At 41.1% G+C, this 21,930-nt stretch overlaps 1 protein-coding gene across 2 annotated transcripts in view; it reads right to left on the bottom strand.

The window, feature by feature from the left end:
• LOC309881459 (glypican-5-like) overlaps nt 1-21,930 on the bottom strand; it is a 369,768-nt gene that overhangs the window by 107,714 nt on the left and 240,124 nt on the right. The window lies entirely within an intron of this gene.

Here is a 21,930-nt window from a genome sequence, read left to right on the forward strand (position 1 = left end):
TTCATGTTCTTGGATTATTATCTGCTTTCAAGCTCTGTGTTGCTGAAGATCATTTTCATAGTATGAGAAGTTTGACATTTCACTGGAAAGACTTGTGAACAATCAGTCTCTCATTACTCAATGGACCCAGGCTTTGGATTTGATTTTTCATGTTAAAACATGACAGAAGCAGCACATTTCCTCCATACTAAATCCCAGCAACTGAGCATTAAAATACAATATGAAATAAAAAATGGAAAACATGGTAAGAACATGGATAACAATGACTGTCATTCAAGATGTACTGATGCTGGGAGCTAAATAACCAACTTTTTGTTACATAAACTAACTAGTTTGAATACCACTGCAACCCAAACCTAACTCGAAAAACAATCACACTGTCTCAGTGCCACTGGACTTCTCTGAAATCCTCACCGTTGCATTTCTAAATGCACTGTATTATTTAAAAGGTGCCACATATGCACAGAAGAGAGGATCAGAGCCTTTGCTGCTATGAATCAGCAAACTGAATTCAGTGGAGCTGCTCCAATTTATTCCACATGAAGGGCCAGCCCAGACTGTTTCATTTGGGAAAGCAGGGTGCTTTAATGAAACAGACAAACACAGTTCATGTTGCGTGAATCTGACTATAAAAGACTCAATCCAGATGCTGTGCTTCCATGGCTTCATGGCAACATGTGAGGACATATGATTGAGTGTTTTTGCTAAGTCATTTTTACTTAAAAAGGGAAGAAAGAGGGATGTCTGCACGCAGTAGCTGTCACTGAAGCCGATTTTCCTGTGGCTTTCCTTTTCGCTGGTGACTTTCCCACGAAGGCTCTCTGATGTCTCACAATGACTGAGTTCACAGTACAGTCTCTGTACCAGTGAGCCCCTCTCCTCTGCTCAGGGAACTTGCAATCTGTTACATTTGGCTAAAATTGGCTAATGGGTTAAAAACATATGGAAGGAGCAGCAAGCCTGACAGGCAGGGACACACCAGAGCATGCTTATGTAAGTTGTGTTTGTTTATGGAACCAGGTCAAAATGCAATGCACAGGCAAATGAACAACCAGCCTTGGCAGATCACTGGGAACATTCCTGGAGATCTGAGCAGTTGCTTTACCTTTCTCAGCATGGGTTTAAATTCTATTCAGGCCTAGAACAGGCACAGCAAATAGAAAAAGGTCAATGCATCAGTCTTCGTGGGCTATCATCTTCTCCTCTTACTTTCTCAAAAACCACTAACAAGATAATCTGATCACAAAGATCAAAAGCTCTCTCATGGTGCACTGGGAAAATGATAACCACATTCTGCCTGCAGTGTATATACCTATAATTCAGGGTTGGGAACTGGCCCGCATTTACCAGAGATGTAAAGTGGCTTTGAAAGTCTCTCTCTCCATCTCTTTCAAACCGTACAAAGGAACTGCTGTTTCCAAGGAGTGGATTGAAAATTTCAGAACAGGGATCTCGATTTTTGCTATGAGCACCTTACTGCAGAATTCTTTTCAGCAGTTTCAGCACATACATGCAATGCTCATTTGTCCTGTTGTTTTAAACTTGGCACTTGTTATTTTAGAATGTTTTCAAAGTGACAAATTTCCCATCTAATCAGTTAGAATATTTTCCCCTGAGATTTCTGAACTTTCAAGCAGTGTTCAAGAGGAGCCAAGAAAACAGGTCAGCTCTACTGAAGGTGACAGAGAGGTGTGGACTGGAAATGGCTTCTGTTATACAGTAAGGAGAGCTCATTTTGATTGGGTGATTAACACTCATTATCCCATCAAAATGACCTGAGAACTACCGCTGGAAGACAGTCAGTGTAACACAGAACACTCTGCTACTACTCTGCTTTCTCCCTTCTCAGCAAGGTGCTTCAGCTCCCCAGTTCATTTGTACTTGATTATCTTTGCCCAGCTTCTCTTCACTGTGTGTGACCCGTTTATCTTTTTTTTTTTTTTCTCATGTAACAGCTCCACTTTCCCACCTAAATATGGTCACCAACTCAGCTAAGGATGATGACTCCTGGTCACTTCCGCTTGGCTGTTATTATTGGGCTTAACATGTGAAAGCTCTTCTTCCATCAGTTCCTTCTTTCGTTAATTCACTCTGGAGGACTGCAAAGGACATTTGCAACCATCTCGTCTGTTTTTTTCCTCCCTAGGCCTCTGAGGAAAGAACCTTTGCTACTTTTCCATTTTGCCTTTGTACAACTCTAAATCTTTCTTTATGCAGATATTTCTCAGTGGAAACAAGGAGGAATCAACCTCCAGGGATCTCACCATTGACCATGAGCAAGTTTCCCCACAATCTGGGAACCCTAGATGAGCTAATCAGCCATACATCACTCTAGGTGAGAAATGTGGCCTGGAAAACTCAGACATCTTCAAGGGCAGGCATGCTACTGAGGGACAATTAAGGTGGCTCCAGAAAAGCCCATGTTCTGCTTATAAAGCAGCCTACGCATACTGCCTGCTCCACCAGGCCTGGCACGCTGCTGACTCCAGCCTCCTCGGAGTGAGGGAAGAGATGTGATTACTATCAAGTGCTGGCATTTTGTGCTGATGCTCTGCTTTGCTCCGATTTGATCATGCCCTGAAACTGCAGCAAGGACCAGTAAATACACACATGAGTAATCTGCTTGTTTAAAACAAAACACTACAAATGAGAAATACAGCATTTTAGAACTGACCACAGACTCTGCACTCAAATCAGCATTCTTTCCTGATGCTGAGCTACCACTGAAATGAAGAACAAGTTGCGGCACATCTGTTATATACCAACTCAGGAACAACCTTGCTTACTGTAAGTTCAACCCCACAAAGGTTCAAGTGTTCACACGCAGCTCTGGAAGGCACAATTATTCGATATGACAAAGGATGATCTCAGCAAACAAAGGCAGACTCCCAGCCACTTGTATGCTCATTAATATGCATGAGCAATCACATTACAGAGCCTTGATTTTGCCCGGGGCATTTTCCTAACCATGAATCATGAAAAACAAGGAAGAGATGGCACAAGGAGATTATGAAGAATTTACATTTCAAGTGTGCCTCATCTGCACGCTGACATCTCTCCCCTCCCAAGGAGCTCAGTGCTGAGCCCTGAGTGCTGGCTGCTTTGGCAGCAGCCCCGCTCGCTGGTACTGACTGCAGCCGACAGGGATGTAGGAGTCCCTAAAGAACCACTGCCTCGACTACTGTATCTGGGGGAGTTGTTTCTTCCCAATCTTTTAAGTATTTTTGAGGCAATACAGCTATACTTAGCTGCTGAAACATAACATGATGTATAGCAAGAACCCCTGCTGTGTGCTTGGTCATCTGATACTAATTATACATTAAAAAGACGAAGTCTATCTTTAGTTTAACTTCAAAGACAAAGCTATGCTTCTTACTGTCAAGTATGTAGAACTCGCAGCCCTGTTCTGTGATTACAAGTGTAGGAGCAAACATCCAGTGGGAAATCGATGGCAGCTGGAAATGCTCAAGGAACACCAATGTTTTCTCTCCCTCTTTTCTCTCGCTGCTGCGTAAGTTATGGGGCAGAGCATTGCTACCTAGTCAGATTACTCTGATGTCGAGAATGACTGACCCCCAAATCAAAGCCTGCTCACCCATTTCAGCGAAGGTCAGCTCTCAAAATGTTTCCCTTCATCAGTCCCACCCCCCTGCCCTTGTTATTAGAGGGGGACACACAGAGGCATGGTCACCAACACAAACAAAGCTAGACAGAAAGGATAATTCTCCATGCCCATTTCTTTAGGAAAATAGGCAAAAAGCCCTGCGGAAATTGTGTTCAGATCTACCTTCACCATAAAATCTCTGCTATGCTTTATGTCACCTTCCCCAGAGCTTTACCTGGTCTTGTCTATGACTGTAAGCTCTACAGGGACCGCGTACTCTTGGATTTACTACCACAACTGAGGGCTGTTCCTAGCTGGTCCCTTATTCCTTCTGTAATAAACATGATTAATCGTAGTAATTAAAAAGATGCCCCCCTCCCCTTTTTGTTCTTTCATTACTGGATAGATGGTGGGTTTTTCAGTTTGTTTATTTTAATGATGGCTTTTTCATTTTAAGTCTGATCTCAGCACCTCTATAGGGTACACACCGCAGACAAAATTCTGCAATTTTAATACAGTGAATGGTGCTTTAATGTGCCCACCTTATAAATTTCATTTCCTCTTATCCCCTTTCATTTGACAGGTTTTTCTCCTGGTGAGTTATATCGTGATTACACATACTGCAAATCTTATTGTGAATATTTAAATAGATGGCACCCTAATTCTCATTCACTTCAGATGTTTTTTGTTAAAGAGAAGGCAATATGGAACCATAATGAAGGACCTTCTTGTCAAATTTTATCTTCAGGGAGGCTTGGATTAATATGAAACACACAGCTGAGGTATCTGTGTTTTGAAGTGCTTGAGAGATTCTTTAATTGCCACAATCTGTTGTGCCTCTCAGATCAATTTTGCGAAGGTGTTCAGCGTGGCATGGGGTTTGCTGATGAGCTATTCTTTGTCTTGTAATGAAGAAATGCTTTGTCTTGTGTCAGATATTAGAGCCACCAACATTCAAATACTCCACAATGGGAAATGAAAGAAGGAATAGTAACAGAAGAACGAAAGCAGAAATGACAGTTGTTGTTAAGCATTATAAGGTGATGTTTTATTGTATAATTATGGTATTTTGTTTGCCTCTGTTTTGTTCACTAGCCAGGAGCCCAGGAGTTTTCTTTGAACAGTTTCTTTAGCCTCATACCTTCTAGATAAAGGCAGTTTATTACCATCAAGTAAACTGTGCACCTATGGTGTATGTCCATATGTTTTATATATTCTTTTTTTCGATCTGCAGTGGATGTTTTACATTAGTGGCCTCTTTGAAAAAATCCCATCTTTCAAATTTTTCTGAATGTTCTTGATACAGTGGAAGACCCAGCAATAATTAAGCATTTGCTCTGATTTTAATTCCAAGTGGCCAAATAATTCTCCTTAGTATTACTATCAAAAATGGGAATTTAGCTCTCAACATGGATGGAACTTCTTTTGGACAAGGAAACTGTCATAAATGTGTTATTTTTTATTAGTAGTAAAACATATATGTATTATCTCCATAATAATCTAACACAAAAATCATTGGCCAGGGCATAGCAAGCCCAGTAACTGGTTTACTTTCCCTATTATTTGTAAGGAAGGAGTAGCTGCCTGAAACAACTGTTATTTTGCTATATTTTTTGTGAAATCTCCCTTCTCCCTGTTACACTTCAAAGAGACCCTTCTAGATAGCACTATATATCCTAGATATACACACTATATCTATATCTATATCTATACACACTAGATCACATTCATCCCATCTCTTCACTCCATCTCTGCCATGCTCCCTGAGGTTCATATCCTCATTTTGCTGTCAGACCACTCTGGGGTTAACTCTTCCTCCTTTATGTGATCTCATACATATACTTTATTCTGTCCACTATCCCTCTCTCCCTGCAAAGCCTCCACCAGTGCAGTCTGCTTGGCTTATCTACATCAAGTCCTTTTCACATAATCATAGACCGAGAACGGTTTTGGTTGGTAGGGACCTCAAAGATCCCCTGGAGCCTTCTGTTCTCTAACCTCAACTCCCTCAGCCTGTCTCCATAGGAGAGGTGCCCGAGCCCTCTGATCATCCTTGTGGCCTTTTCAGGACTTGTTCCAGCAGGTCCGTGTCTTCCTTACACCAGGGGCCCCAGAACTGAACGCAGCACCAGAGGTGGGGCCCCACGAGAGCAGAGCAGAGGGGGAAATCCCCTCCCTCACCCTGCTGGCTGCTCTGCTGTTGGTTCAGCCCAGGGTACAGGTGGCTTTCTGGGCTGAAGGCACACCTTGCTGGTTTGTGTCGAGCTTCTCACACACCAGTACCTCTAGCTATGAAAGAACTTGGGATGCTTTTTTGAGCTACAGCTCCTTTTGTATAGTGTCTTCTAAACTGAGGCATAGATGGTATTTGGAGCACAATTTCATTTCGTGTGCTCTTGGGAAGCTAGCGCAGCTTGCAAGGTCGGAACCAAACCACTCTCAAGCTACTCATTTCAAAGATAAGACTAGTCAAGAGTTTTTTCCATTTCTTGCTCAAATGCCAAAACAGCCAACGTGTGGTGATGGATAATGATCTACCTCCTGATCTGCATTTAACATTTAAAAATCCGTGATCACTATTTAACTTGGGCCAATCCCATACTGTACACTGTAGAGGTCTCTCTCTACTGTTCCACATCTGTTAAATATTTTAGATATTTTAGCTTTATATTTATATAGTTGAGATTGAGTATAATAAAGCCTGTTAAAATCAAGAGTGTATGAGGTTATATTGGGTATTCTGAGAAAGACAGATTTAGAAAGCCTAATGGAAACCATTCACTCCTCTATTGAGATGTCAGATTTGTTTCTCACAGTTTTGCACATTATGTTTAACTCAGTTCTTTCTATCAAAGGCAACTGATGTCTTCTAGCAACACATTCAGACATGGTTTCCTTCTTAGCTCCAACTTCTTCAGAATAAATTAGTACTACTGACAGTGACACACATGTGAAAGAGAATGTTTCATATGCAAAATGATGCATCTATAAAAACATAAAGGAGTGCTACTTACTGCCTACATATACAGGGATTCTCCTTAACTTCCTTCTGGCTATCTTGTTAACACCTGGCATTTGGGCAACAGATTTCCACTGTGGCTCAAAACTGTTTAAATGGATTTTTTAAACCTTTCATCAGTCAAGAAAGTAAGGCTGGTTAATACCACAGAGATACATCTTTTAATATTCCACCTAATTTTCTGCAAATTGTTCCACGAGGCTTGAGTATCCTTAGGTGAACAGAGCATTAAAAATATGCCACTGCAATTAGGTTTCTGTCTAGAATTCTGTGATTTTTCCGTATTTTCTCTAAACTTGAAGCTTTCATCCCCAAGAAACTCCTACCCTATAGTGGGACACCTATCCTCAAAGAGTTTACCAAAGGCCAACCTCCCTAGTGATATGTCAGGTAGGTTTAGAGGACTGAAACAGAAGTGTCCTTAGATGAAGTTCTCACACTTATATCTGTGGGCATTATAGTCTCAGGAAACAACTGAGAACACAAGTCAAATCAATAAAATTTGGTAACAAATGGCACCGTCTTTCCTCGCTAACATCACTGCACGCTATGCAAATCCTAATGATTAAACCAGATTCCACAAAATTGGAAACCGAACAATGCTGGAGTAAATATTGTGCACAGGCATCTAGAGAGGTAAGTAAGAACCTATGAGAAAGAAACAGACAGCAGACATATCTACTGTTCCCTATCATATAAATTTTTAATCTTTACATCAAACTTCTACTCTATTTATTTGTGCAGTCAAGCACATTATTTCACTGGCTGTGCACAGATATTGAGGGATTTAGTGAAGCTCCTCAACAAATCCAAAACAGACTGAACATATTTGTCCAAATATGTGCTCCAGCTTTATAGCATGGACAGGTAAGAGAGTTAATCAGAAAACAAAAAAGCAAACGTTAAGGAAGAAATACTCTTGGGGGACAATAACACAAGGCAAAAGATACGTTACTGCTCATTGAATTACCTATACAAGATTTTCTTTCTTATTACAGCATTAATCTTTGAATGTGTGCTACACAAGACACTAGTATAAATCCCTTACCTTGTTCTAAGAAGCTAGAGTGCTGTGTTAGACTATTAGCTTCTGCCACCACCAGCATCCGACCACAGAGGTATTCCTGGATCTTGTGCTGTTCAAGAGTGTCTCTGGCAGAGAAGAGGATTTGTTTCCCTCTCTCTTCCTAGTACTATGTCAGACAATTCAGAGAAATCCACTGTACCTCCACATATATTTAGATTTCTTGTCTTCTCTTCATCCTTCACATTAGCCCATGACCAATGCCGACTTACTTTGGCTAGGGCCTAGTCCACCTCCATCACTCCAGCCTAGGCCCCTGTATGCTCTTCCCACTCACATCAAGCTTTATAATCCACTCTCCACCTTGTGCACTACTGCAGGAAGAAAAACTGGATTATGAAATGCAGAATTACACAGGCATACTGGCAAAACACCTCACCAGGTCTCTGATACCGCCACCTTTGAAGTACTAGGTTTTGGTCTCAGGTAGAGAATAAAAAAAACATTCTGAATATTGAAGATGTCAAGCACAGAAAGGAGATAAACAGCATCCACACTTGATAAAATAATAAATGCACCAAACTTTTCAAGCTAGAAGCTTACTGAGCACAAAGCACAGCACCACACAACACGACCTTCCAAAAGAGGCCTGTCACCTCTTGATTTATGCTTGCAATATCACATCTTCCCTGCATGAATTTCAAAGTGTCTGAGAATGACTTACAAGACCCCGGAGCCAAAGTGAACTGCTGGATAGCTGGCTCAGGCTCAGGCTGGTCAGCATGCCACAGTAACAGCCCTGTGGCCTCAGACTAGGAGCATCCCCTACCTGGCAGCATGGGGCAGCATAGCTAGGCCACTGCCTGCACAGGCCTGCAGCGCCTGCTGTCACCACGGCAGGGACGCTCCAACACGTGTCTCAGTGTGTGAAACATGCTGGGGTACCTCCCGCATGGCTCTTTATCGTCTTTAAACATCACAGCTTCATGTTTGGTCCTGCTGATCCTCCAAAGAGCTCCCACTAAGAGGCTGTTAGCGCACACTGAGCAGCACAGGCAGAGAAGCCTTGCATACGCCTGACGCCTTACAGAGCACAGCTGACTGCTGGAAGGAAATGCAAGGAAAATTGTCCATTTGTAATCCTTGATAGTTCACATTAAAAAAAAAAACCACACACCGGAGTACAGGAAATGCCTGAGTGATAGTGTAAGCACTCATGTAAATTTGTGCAGGCTGGCAGACTGATTTTCATCATTCAGGCTGGCTGTATTTGAAGATATGTCACTTCCCTGGACACACGCAGCTGTGTGTTTGAAGCTCACCCTGGTTGGACAAAATGATTTGTTCATGATCTTAGTGTTTGGCCCTTTCAGGGAAAAAATTCCAGCACGTCAGGCTTTTGTGAGTCTGAAAGGGTCATTTAGTTTTTAAGAATCTGCCTTAGCTTTCTTATTACAATTATTTATTTGAAGTCTGAACGGGCAATTTGATGAATGAGAGAGAGGAAGGGTGGGAGAGAAGAGATACAAACAATATATTGTATATTGTTTTGCCAATTACTGTGGAACAGGCTTCAAGCAACTAAGAAGATTTCATATTTATGATAAGCTATTACATGGGGTCTCTCTTACCTTCTTGTTGCTTTTCTCTTTCTTTATTATTAAATATTCTGTTCAATCTCACCAGGTTTTATTTTTAGGAACTGATCCCAAGATTCTTGCTGACACAGAGCAAGTTACCCTCAGTACTGTTTGAGGAAACCAATGCACCAATCCAACAAAAACAAGGCACAGGATTAAAGAACTGAAGGGATATTCACTGTGTGCAAGGCTGTTATACCAAGATGTCAAATTTCTTACCTCTGCTTCTTTCACACATACATTTCTGGCTGTGCACATAGCTGATTACCCTCCTTGCGTCTGAACCAATACAGCATAATTTTAAGAGTAAGGCAGTGTTTTTTCAGCAGTGCCACTAGCTGCCAACCCCATTCTGGTAAAGGTGGTTGTGATGCCTATCAGTGAAGTGGACAGAGCACAAAACATCGCAACAGCTGCTCACGGGAAGCTCCTTTTGACTCATTCCTCTAACTAAAATGCAGGGCTTCAGTCTCTCTGAACTGATAGCTGAAGAGGGAAGAGGGACCCAGTGATACTCCTTTGCTGGTGTGAGTGTGGCTACACTGTTTTCACTGAAGTGATCCAGCTGTATGTATCCACAATCCTGGATTTTCAGAGGACTGCTCTACAACAGTGTGGGATATTTGGGCCTGAAAACACTGTTTTTTGAAGCTGAACCTAAGTCTATGGGCTACTAAATTATTTCTTAATCAAAACCACCACAGTTTTCATTTAAAAGACTCCAGCATTCTCTTTATTTTATGACATTACTCAAGCTGCTGGAAAACTTCAGCTATTCAGTAAGTTTTACACTGATCATATTTTTCCAGTAAATTTTTAAAATATTACATACTTAAGGAGACATCTTTCATAGTGGCTGACTGAATATTAATATGATTTTTTATTTCCACTAGACTCTATTAGAATGTAACTAAACATTAAAAATGAGCACTAGATTCAGTGACACTAATTCCCCCATTGCGTATCACTATGAGACTCTCGAGTCCTGTTTCTCTTTACCCAATTTGCGGTCCCATCCATCTGATTTATAGAGCAAGCTGCAGAAGGAAGTGGAAAGGAATTCTAAATCAGCACTCATTCGTCAGACTTCAATATGAAGTGCAAAATATGGCATTAAAGCAAGACTGAAAGCTTTCTTCCTCCTTTGAGAAAATACCTCCTTGCAAAGGACTTCATGGTACAGCAGAGGTAATGGAATAAGTGATTATGCATTTTCAAATACTCAGCTGCTCTTCATGTGGGTGTTATCAGCCAGGGGAAGTTTAGGGCAGGTTCAAACATGCAGAATACATTCAAGTTTATGACTTAATTGTGCTGAGAACTAGCACTGTTAGCTTGGATCAATGGTGCTGAGAGGAGCATTTCTAAGTCTCAAAGCTTACTACATGGATTTGTAATTATCATGCAAACTGTCCACTTACTCCACTGCCCTGTAAGATGATGCCTTTTCCAAGAGACATTAAGGGGTTTCATTTCTGCTGCTCAGCTTTCTTTTCCATCTTGAACTTTCAGGCCTTTCCGAGGATTCACGCTGTCTGACATAAGGTGCTTATAACTAGATGGATGCATTGTTGAATTACTGCTTAAAAAAAGATACAAGTCCATCTTAATTAGATTTATGGGAAATCTTCCTAAGGCAAATTCTTCCCAGTTGCAATTACTGAGCATACCTGAGATAAAGGGATGGAAGTGGGAGGAATTCTCTTTCTTTCAACATGAAATATAGTTTATTTGGTTATTTTCATTACCAAAACAGGTAATAATATTTTCAAAAGAAGGAAAATGGCTCATCTTTATGAATCATTAACTATTTATCTATAAACATGCACAAAGCTGGAAGAAGTAAAGGAAATGAGGCTTCCTGCCCTAGAGAGTGTACAAAATGATGTTATAGTACACATTTGTTGAGGCAGCAAAGCACTTGGGAACACATACCACTCTAAGCATGTGGGCAGAATGAATAAAGTCTCTAAATGACTAGAGCAAAATTTTTTTTCTAAGGCCTTTCAAGATAAGCAGCTGCCTCTGGACTTGGAGACTTAGAGTGCAGTCCTGAACCCCTGGTGATGCGTAGCTGCTCCCCCCTCCTTTGGGATTCATCGTAGAGAAATCCAGTGCATCCACAGTGCACTGGCAGGGCAGGAGCAGCAAGCCTTCATGAAACTGCCTTTTACCATTCACCCTTCAACTCTCTTCTGCCCAGGACAGCATTTAGGAAGTCACAACTCCGTTACCCCAGCTCTGCTGATCACACATCTTGCAGGCACGAGAGCAGGGTATGTAGGCACAGGGGGAGATGGCAGCAGGAAGTAGGGGGAAGCATCTGAAGCAAAGACCTCTGGCTCTGCATCACTCAAACTCACAACTGTGTAGCCACAATGTCACCACACAAAGCCTCATCCGAATTGAGCCTAACATTGAAAAAAACATACCTAAAGTTTAGGTTAACAGAAGCATGCTGCAAGGTGAGCATTAGCACTTGATGACTTGTGAAGGCTACTGTACTGACTTTTGAAGGCTTACAAAAAGAAGCTGTTGTTTTTGAAGCCCTCAATATCTACAGAAATTAAGGTTGTAATTCATGCAAAAAGCTACTCCACTTAAATGGAACAGCTGATGAGGAGTAACCCCCTCAAATTGTGTTAACACCTGGTCCATTTAATTTCTGCTTTGAGTGAGATTTTACAGTTGAATTCTAAGCTGCTCAGTGAAGGAAGCTGGAAGGGAAATGCTGACACCCTCTTACTATGGCAATATTGAATGGTTTTGCTGTAAAAGGTACTACGATTTCACATTTGTGGTGTGAGCTAAATGGGAAGTAATTTGTCGTTACTAATATAAACCCCATTTATCAGTGCAAAAGTTATCTTACATTTTTGGACATGCTCTAGGAGTGGTTAAAATTAACAGAATGCTGGCTTGTGACCTTAATGCATACCAAGCAGCCAAAATTATAAATGCACATCTATGACCACAACTGTATTTTTAGATTAGAAAAAAAAAATAGAACATTATAAATATGGCTTTTTTTCTAAAAATAATACATCTTAAATATGGCAGGTAAAGATGCCACCACAATATCGACCTGAAGAAGACACTTAACTGAAGCTGTCATAGAAAATAAGAAAATTCTGTAATCAAGAATATGTATAATATAAATAACCAGGATATTTAGCAAATCTGACAGAACAAGGACCCTCAAATTCAGCATTCAAGACAGGCAGAGCTATGTAATGATATAGTATAATACAGTAGTGTATTGCTTTAAAAGCAAAGACGTAATATTCCATAAGTATTCATATATGAGCTGCAAATGAGCTGCTTATGCAAAACTTTGGAGTATTTCACTCTCATTAGCAGTACTGAACGCACAGAAAAAACAAGTGCACAAAAAATTATTCTTTCAAACTGTGCTTCAAAATATGTTTTCAGGAACATAAAATTTCCCCGGTTAGGAATAGAATGAAAACCAATCAGAAACACGTGCAGTCATTCCCTTAATAATCAATTACTGTTCTCATTTACTAGATGCTTAGATAAGCTCAACGTCTGTACCAGTTATGAGATCAGCTTAGCTCCTTGCTGTTATCAAGGTTCTGTCACGAGCATACCAAGCCAGCACAACCCAAATGGCCCAACAAGGTGTCTGGGAAGTCCTGGCTTCCCCCTTGCCTTCCCCAGGCTTCTCCACATACCACACGGGGCCCTGGCTGCTGCAGCGATTTACAGGGGGCAACAGGACTATCCCGAAGGCTGTATCAGAGGAGATCCTGAAATCTAGTCTGAGCACTGCTAGATCCCACATAGAGATTCAAAGCTTCTTGGGAGATTTGCCCATTTAGGAGAGCTGTTGTAAGGCCTCTTCCTGAGCTCACTGCTGTCCTATTTTCATGACATTTCATCTACATTACTGATTGCTGTATTAGGTTTTCTACATGTAATCTGTCCTCACCTCTAAAACGGATTTTCCCTTTATAAGCCCTTAATTTATATAGATACACACATATGTATACATATAAGATGTTTTAATATGTGTACATATATAATGCAATTTCTGCCCTTAAAATGTTCTTAGGACACTTAACTGTACAGATAAACGAAATAGAAACAGCACCACACACACACAATGTTACAGTGGTCAAGTGCCCCCTCCTAGCAAGTATTAGATTGGCTTTGCCTCAGTCAGTATTTAACTCTTGGCTCAATAAATCCTGATGCTCTCCTCAGTTCAAGTCAATATCTGTTTAGTATTTCATGACTGAGCAAACCAGCGAGCACCAAGTAAATCTGCTGCTCTGTGGTCTGTGCTCTGTGGGCACGCTGGGGCTGGGGTGTGCTGCCTGCCCTGGGGAGCTGCCTTTCTGCATCACCCCTCCCACTGCATGTCCTGGCTCTTTCCACTCACATGCTCTCTCTGAGGTCTGAGAGCCTCAAACATTTAGCCTTCTCTTTATAAACACTGGGCAGACGCTGGAAGCTCAGCTTTATGGTCCTGACGGCAGACGAGCTCCCTGAAGCCAGATGGATTTCTGCAGTGTGCCTTGGCAGCCGGGCCTTCCAGCCCCACAGGCTACACTGGCATGACTTTTCTTGGGGTATGGAGGAAAAGAAAGCAAAGGCCTTACTTCCTTGTCACTCTGCTTTGCCTAGCTGTCCTGCAGAGAGCAGGGGACGCCTTTACGGGATTCTCTGTTGCCAGCCACTGGAGCAGCAATAAGACATTGGTTTCATTACTAAAATAAGTTGCTTTTTAAGGGGTGGGAAATGAGCTCCACAAAGCAAGGAGACTCACACTTTAGCGTGAGCATGTCCTGTGGTTTAAGGGCTCATAACGCGACTGGTGTTGCTGACACCCCAGAGGTGTTCGGGACAGCTCTGGGAGGTCCTGGAAAAGGGCACAACTGCTGAGTGCTGTGCTGGTGGGACAGGCCCAGGGCTGTGCAGCAAAGCAGCAGGGACGTACGGTGGCAGCGGCGGGGCAAGGCAGCTTTAGGTTTTCCACAGGAAGCTCTGCAGCCCTGGCCATTGCTAGCAGTGAGACTAGGATGTAGGCTACTGGTTTTAATTGCTGTGCTTGCAATGCGTTACTTTTCTTTCAGAAACTTCTAATTTAGAGACCAGAACTTTTGAAATTCCGGCTCATTTCTAGTTATACAGTGATCCTTTTGAACCCAGGTGCCTCAAGGGATGTTTTAAATTGCAGCATTTTGTTTTAGTGACAAAGACCTGTGCTTTCCTTACTGTGTGTGATCGTGCCTGCACAGGTTGAGAGGCAGACAGTAATAAGCAGCATTATGATTTATTTCAGGGTGATGGTCTGAACTTGTAAGCTTTTAGGGATAGCTGAATTGTTTCAAATTCATTTCTTTTTTATGTTACTGCTTCAGTTTTACTATTTAGAAACCTTAGACAAAGAAAAAAAAAAGAAAAAAAAAAAAAGCTCAATTAAATCAGTGGCTCTGAACGTTGTGTCTATAGCACTGGCTTTCCTCCTGATCTCCAGATGAAATAAAACAGATGTGAGGGGGAAATGAATGGAGCAGCCAAAGTAAATGGTGAGACTTCAACAAAAGAAACTTCCTCTCCCCCACAAGATCTCAAGCTTCTCCCTGCACCAAAGCCAGCTGAAGGGGTGTATTTTGCCATTTACACCTGGCTGAAGCTTTCTGGATTTCATTTCCCCTTTCACCCCGTATCATTTTCCTTCTTCCTTCATCTTCTATCCGCTCCATAGGTACATAGACAAGTATGTAAACAAACACACAAACACACAGCAAAATATGGGATGAATTTAGAAAAGCATGATTTGCAGGTTGTCATAATCTGAAGAGTGAAATGCTACCCAAATGCTTTGTACGAATCTAGAGTGAGTCACTCAAGATAATTTTTAGAGATACAGTCCAGATTTGGAACTCCAGCATTAGATACTAGTTAGCATTTTGTACAGTGTGGCTTCAAGTTAATGCTATTAATGTTACCAGCCCTGTCATCAAAACCATTTTCTCTCTTTAATACTACCTGGATTTTTGTATTGGCACTTTCTACCAAATAAATAAAATGTGGTAAATAGATATACTGCTTTTATGAAATACTATCCACACCTTAGTTTATCATTTCATCTTTCATGCTGTTTATAAGCTGCTCCAAAGTACAAGAATAGATGCTCAACATTCTAAATAGACCGATCAGAGCAAGGAAAAACATTCTGCCAACTCTGAAAAAGAGAACAATGCTCATGTGCTGAAAAAGCTACAGTATGCATGATGCTGATTCTGCTCACAAAGAACATGGAAACGTGTGTAGGCACTTGAGTTAGTCTAAATCCTCTACTTTGCTGTGCAAACAAAAGCAAAGAAGGCCTGTGCCCAACAGCCTGGTTTTGACCCTTCTCACCAGTGCCTACAGGCAATGTCTGAAGGCAAGGAGAGGGCCTACGTGTGTGGCTGTGATGCTTTTCCTTTGCTAAATATAGCAAAAAATAAAAATAAAAAAAATGCACAGGTGACTTTCTACGGTAGCCTGTTGCACTGTAAAAGTAAGACAAGCTCCAAAAGCAGCTAATAATTCAACAGGCTCCTTGCAAGGAATCTGTGCGAGCATCTGCATGTGCTCTCCTTGATTCACCTGCACAGCGGTGCCACGGGGCGTGCGGCACTGCTGGCAGGCCGTGCCCTGACACAACCTCCGTCTGCTCCTCGTCTGCTCCACACACTGTGGGTTCATTAAACAGCCCATCACCAGGGTCCTGCTCAATTAAAACCAGGGGAAGTCCACGTGAACCATTTGTCGAGGTAAGTGTTGTGAATACCCCAGAAAATAAACTTAAAACCAACATGAATTGGCAGGGCTTCATCTTCCCTCATGAATATGCATAACTAATATACAAAATGCTAATCTTGCCCTCCTCCACTTCCTTTCTGCCTTCTCCGTCTGCCCCTTTTGGAATTAAGCACTTATCTCCTATGCAGTGAATAGGGCTCCATTATGTGAATGGCTGCAGAATTTTAATGAATTGCAAAATATAGTTAATTGTGGAAAAAAAAGACATCTTCTGCACTTTTTCATGTAAATTAGACAAATTAATTGGTGTTCAGTATTTTTTTAAATGCATGCCGCCCTAGGAGGGAAGGAAAAAAAAAAAAGCCACTTGGCAATTCAGCATTGGAATCGTGCTAGAGAAAGGAACACAGAGGGGGCATTTCTGACACGCTGCACTAATCCAGTCTCCAAAGTGAATACTTCCCAATTCCAATCCAGAATCGTGAGAAAGTTACGGAAGTCTGTTCTCACAAACCAAGTTATTAATTTTTTTGGTCTGTTTTTAACTTTTCACCTATCTGAGCTCCCGAATCTCAAGAATGAATACCAGTGGCTAGATCTAAACCTGTGGTGGGTCAGGTACTGGGCAAGTTTTCCCACAGTGCTGCCCATGCACCTCCTCCCCACCTCTCCCATCAGCTAGCACCAGTGGTTGTGCCAGTCTGTATGGCAGCTCAGTGATGGGAACAAACGCCCACTTGGGACCACAATGAACCCATTGGGTGACTTTTCAGTTCTGCCTTACCAGCATCCGAGTCCAGAATTTGCAAGATGAGAAATCAGCTACTCTGTTTGAAACCGTGTCCACAGAGAAGCTAATGGCAAACTGTATTGGTTTTAGCCGTGTATGTTACGAAAAACAGCACAACATCTGGACTGGTGACCGAAGCAAAGCATCTTCAGGCTGCTCAGATCAATACTCCTGTATGTTAGCAGTGTTAGCAGATGCTTCTGTGCCTATTTGTTGCAGGTAGGTTACAGAAGTGCTGTTCAAGTGAAACTTAAAGACAGAGCACTCTGTCAGCTGCTAAAAAATAAATGGATATCCTGAAATGCGGAGCTGACCCTGGATAGTTCCAGAGAAGGTTACTGTTGTGAAACAACACAGTAGCAGCAGTAATAGCATCTATTAAAATTACTAGATAAAGCATGCTACAGCATAGTAGCACTATGCTTTATAATTAATATTCTGCCCTTCCATAGCAAATGGATCTGTAAGAGAAGTGGTCACGCTCATTTGCTTGAAGTTTAACACAGAGACAGTATCACACTACAGATTTTTTTTAAATCTGGCTGTGTTGGAGGAGCATCCCATTCTGACCAACTGAGGCCAGAATCTGCTGATGTGGAGCAGGACTTCATGTACAAGGACTGCCAAAGCCAATCACTCTCATCGGAATCAAAGCAGCATGCAAGAAATGACAGTAATGTTGTCATCTCTGACACACACACTGGTCCAGTTGCTGCACTGTTCCAAACTTTTGCACATGTTCCCCAGAGTCTTTCCCCTCTAAGTTAATATATCACTGAAATGGCTTCAACAATTCTGTGATGGCTTATTATTTAATGATATTGAACACTCAGGCCTCAGTGTAATCCCCACTCAGTGGGGATTAGGAATTTTTGCTCGGGTGCTACACCAACACATAGGAAGACAGAAGATGCTCACAGAGAAGGCAGCACTGATGCAGCCAATGGAGAGGGCGGCTCCTTTCGCACAGGGAGTTGCTAAAGCAGGAACCTAACTCAAGGGGCTTTGAGTCTCTCCTAGGATTTCTCTTCCTCTCCCTTACACTAAAAAGGATTAAAATTGGCCTGTAAGAGCCTCTTTGACAAGGAGATACAAGTGAGAACATCTAAACCACCTCTTAAGTTCCAAATTTATTGCAAATATCAACTTCTGTAACACTAATATGAGGTAAAAACACGGAACTTTTCTGCCCTGTTTCACAGATGGAATAATTGAGATTATTTGGAATGATCTTAACATTTAGCTAACATTAAAAATCTGAATTAAAAAAATAACTTGCCTCTGATGGAAGAATGATAAATGCTGAATGAAATTATATCAAAGTTAAGAGTTCAAAGCAATGCAAACTGCAGCTGATCCTCACTGACACAACGAAAGTATGCCTTAGAGATATTAGAGCTTGTTTCAGGAACTGATTTGTTTGAAAGATGAAACGTTTCTAAGAAAAAAAGTTGATTACAATTTTTTAAGGAGCAGTCAGTAAGTCATTCAGTAAGTTGGACAGAAGACAAACTTTGTTGTGGGTCATCTGCAGAGAACTTGAAAGTGCTGATTGCATTAGAAAGCACTAGTTAGCAAACTACAGCCCTGTTAAATGCTTGCAGGAAAGCCTGTCTGCCCCTGTGAAACATTTGTGTCTTGTTAGGTACTTTAAAACATTAGGCAAGGTTTAGCATCAAAATTTTTAACTAGTAGAGAGAACCTCTTCTAAACTCTGTAAATATGCTTCATTTTATTAACCATGATTGAAACTTAGAAATATCTTTATGGTGTTCTTTTCCATCACCAATCTCTTTTAACCATATTAGAGCTGGCTTACATTTGGATTTTATACAATAGATATAGGACAAACGTCCTCTGAAATCAATGCAGGTTTTTAGGGTTATTAAGATCAGGCAATGAATTAGCATGTAAACACTCCAGCATCGCTTCAGCTGTTGAGGACATGCTACATGCTACTTCCAGTCACTGATGAAAGCTAAGGTTATTTTAAGTGCTTTGCAGAAGACTGGAAGGAAGTACCTTCCTTCTAACCAGGTTCAGGAAACAACAGAATCAGTGAGCTGAGTGCCCATTTCTACAGGAATTTCTCTCTCTTTCTAATTATCAGGATATGTGATTAGCTCAGATGCAAGTACGTGATGCAGTCATTAGAAATTGTCTAAGATAAGAAAGAATCTATAGGATCAACTTTGCTTTCCATTTCCCTCTTTGCTTCTATGTATAGGGTATCTAATAAAATACAATGACCGCTAAGGCCTGTGAAGGGGTGATGCATATGAAATATCCTAAGTTCATCCTTTGACTACTATTATTTCCAATTCAAACCCTATGTAACTCATAGATTCTGCTGTGAATAAGAGTGACAACACTAAATAGCACAAGATGATAAAATCTACTTCAGTAGGTGCACTGTACATTTAATATCTTGCATCCAACATGAATTAACGAGCCCTGCTGCTGAAGGTTAAATTAGTTTATGTTCAAGTACTAGTCAGTTCGCATTACACTGCAATCAAATCTGTCAGCTAAAACATCCTAAATGTTCTATCATCAAATGCAGTGTGTTTGATTTAAAAATGGTATGGAATTTCAGTCTCTGCTTTTTTTACCCCCGGAATCAGTAACAGCTTCAGCAGGGACTGTTGTACAAAGCAGGATTTGTCTGTTAGGGCACAGCTTCACAGAACTGAGCTGCCTCATACAGGACCAATTAGTTTGAAAGTGGTCTTGATTAAAGAGAATAAAAAAGAGCACCAACCTCTTAGCTATACTATAACCTCTGGAGAAACACAGGGCTGTCAGCTGGAATTAACCCCTGACCCTGGGGTGGTTGTCAAACAGTCCACAGTCCTCATCCAAACATGGGGAAAGAGCCTTATCCAAAGTTCTGATGCGTTTCTGCTCAGACACACTAGGTCACCCAGTTCCCTGGCAGGCAGTAAAGGGAACGTACCCTGTTCCTCCCCACAAATCATGCTGTTCCTCAAGATGCCAGCTAGCGCAGTGCTGATGAAGGACAGACACCTCATTGCAGGCTGATCTCACGCACCAGGGGCAGCTATAGTACTATTAGCTGAGATAACGTGCTGAAAGCATACCAAACCTTCTATAAATGCCAATTATGATTACCTTTACTACAGGCAAAGCTAGTTAAGAAAAAGTATGGTAGAAGTACATTTTAGAGAGCAAGCTCTGTATAATAATTAATTAATTAGGTTAATATCATACTTCATTCCTATTTGTCTAGGTAAGGAATCAGCTTTTTTTTCTGCTGCTAAACAAAATAAAATATTTGTTAAAATATACTACAAATATTGTCTCTCCCACAACCAAAAACTTTACCAGATCGTTTTGCCTGATACACAGATATTGTACAGAATAAATGGCTCTGAATGGCATTTCAAATATATCACTCGTTTATTTCTACTGCCTATCTAACTGGAACAAAAAAGGACATCAAATGTTTTTTCTTTAACTCTTCAGCTTAGCGAATTTCTTGCAACAGGCATTAATGATCAGCATCTTTATCCTTTACATTATCCATGCTGACACATACCCTTCAGTTTGTTTCTTCTAGTAAAAACAGCACATAAGAAACTCAGTGTGGCCTTTTAAATATACATATTCTAGTGCTAGAAGTATTACGCATACATAGAATAGCCATTGTACAGCAGTCTTTCCATCTGCACCATTTTCTAAATTTGGCTTTTGTATCTTTAATTGCTAACTAATTGACCATTGTTATGAGGAAACTGCCAGACAGTTAAATATCCTGAACTGGAGGTAACTCTGCTCAATGTTCAGGGGATGTTTTTCTCAAAATATTTCCATATTTCAAAATATGGTAAGAAGCTTTAACACAATGGGATTATTAAGCACTAAAAGACAGTAAACAATGAACACAAATAGTCTTCTTCCTCAAATAGTCCAGAGAGCACAGTGTTCTGTAAATTAGGAAGTTGTGATTATTCTTCTAATCCCCAGTTTTCAAGGAAAGTAGATTAGAATTTTGCAAGAAGATAAGAAAATCTGGTACAGAAAAGGTGATTTCCACCAAACATATGTCCTCTCATTTTCTCAGATAGATCCTCATCTATCACAATATCCACTACTGCTTTCTACTCCAGAAATAAAGGCAGCCGTCTTCCCAATGAACATATTACCCTTTACTTCAATCACATTTCCCACAACTGATCTAATGATCCTCACCGTGAAAAATGATGACCCTTAATTCTCTATTTACTCCAGGCTCTTTTTGCTTATCGTTTTTGTCCTTTTTCCTTCCTTTTCTTTTCTTAAGCCTTCAGTTATATTAAAGTGATATTTATTTGATAAGCCTGTAGATAAATTTCAGGAAAATCCCATTTTGCCTCAAACTTCCTATTACAAATAACCTTTCGTCAAATCTGAGCAGAGACACTCCAACACCCATGAAATCACTTTTTGCTTTCAGGATGTCTCAGGTTTAAGCCTTAAAAGGTTTTGTTGCTCTTGCCTTGCTGCTGTAATATTCTGCCCACGAACACTGAAAAGCCTTGTCTACAGCATCCCAGCAAAAGCATCAAGTCCATTGCGTTCTCAGTGTGGTCCTTGCTACTGTGAGATCTGAGGATGCCATTGATTTACACAGCACCAGAGAGGCTGTTTCCAATCCAGCCTAATACAAAGATGGGCACAGTGGGAAGTCTTGGAGTTGTGGCATGAAGGAGGCTTGCGAGCAGTTCACAGTGCCAGTGCCCTAAGTGTCACACCAAGGTAAGATCAGCATGACAGCCTTCCGTACCTGAACAGCCCCAGGTCTATCTTCTATGCTAACAGTTGCTATTTCCTGAGCATTTACTGTGGTAACACCAAAGGCAGGTGCTGTTTATTTCCTATTCTGTAGCAGACAGATAAGGTGAAGGAGAGACTTGTCCTTGAGAACACAAGGAGTTTGTCTCCAAGACAGATATTGCAACTTAGTCCTCATTTGTCTTGTATAGCCACTCTGACTACTTCTCCACCTCTGCCATGTAATTGTCTTTTGCTTCTGCTTGACTTACCCAATTCCTGTGAGGCAGCCAGGCAGCC

This window comes from Aythya marila (genome assembly GCF_965140915.1).
Source record: "Aythya marila genome assembly, chromosome: 9".
In the NCBI taxonomy this organism is placed as follows: domain Eukaryota; kingdom Metazoa; phylum Chordata; class Aves; order Anseriformes; family Anatidae; genus Aythya; species Aythya marila.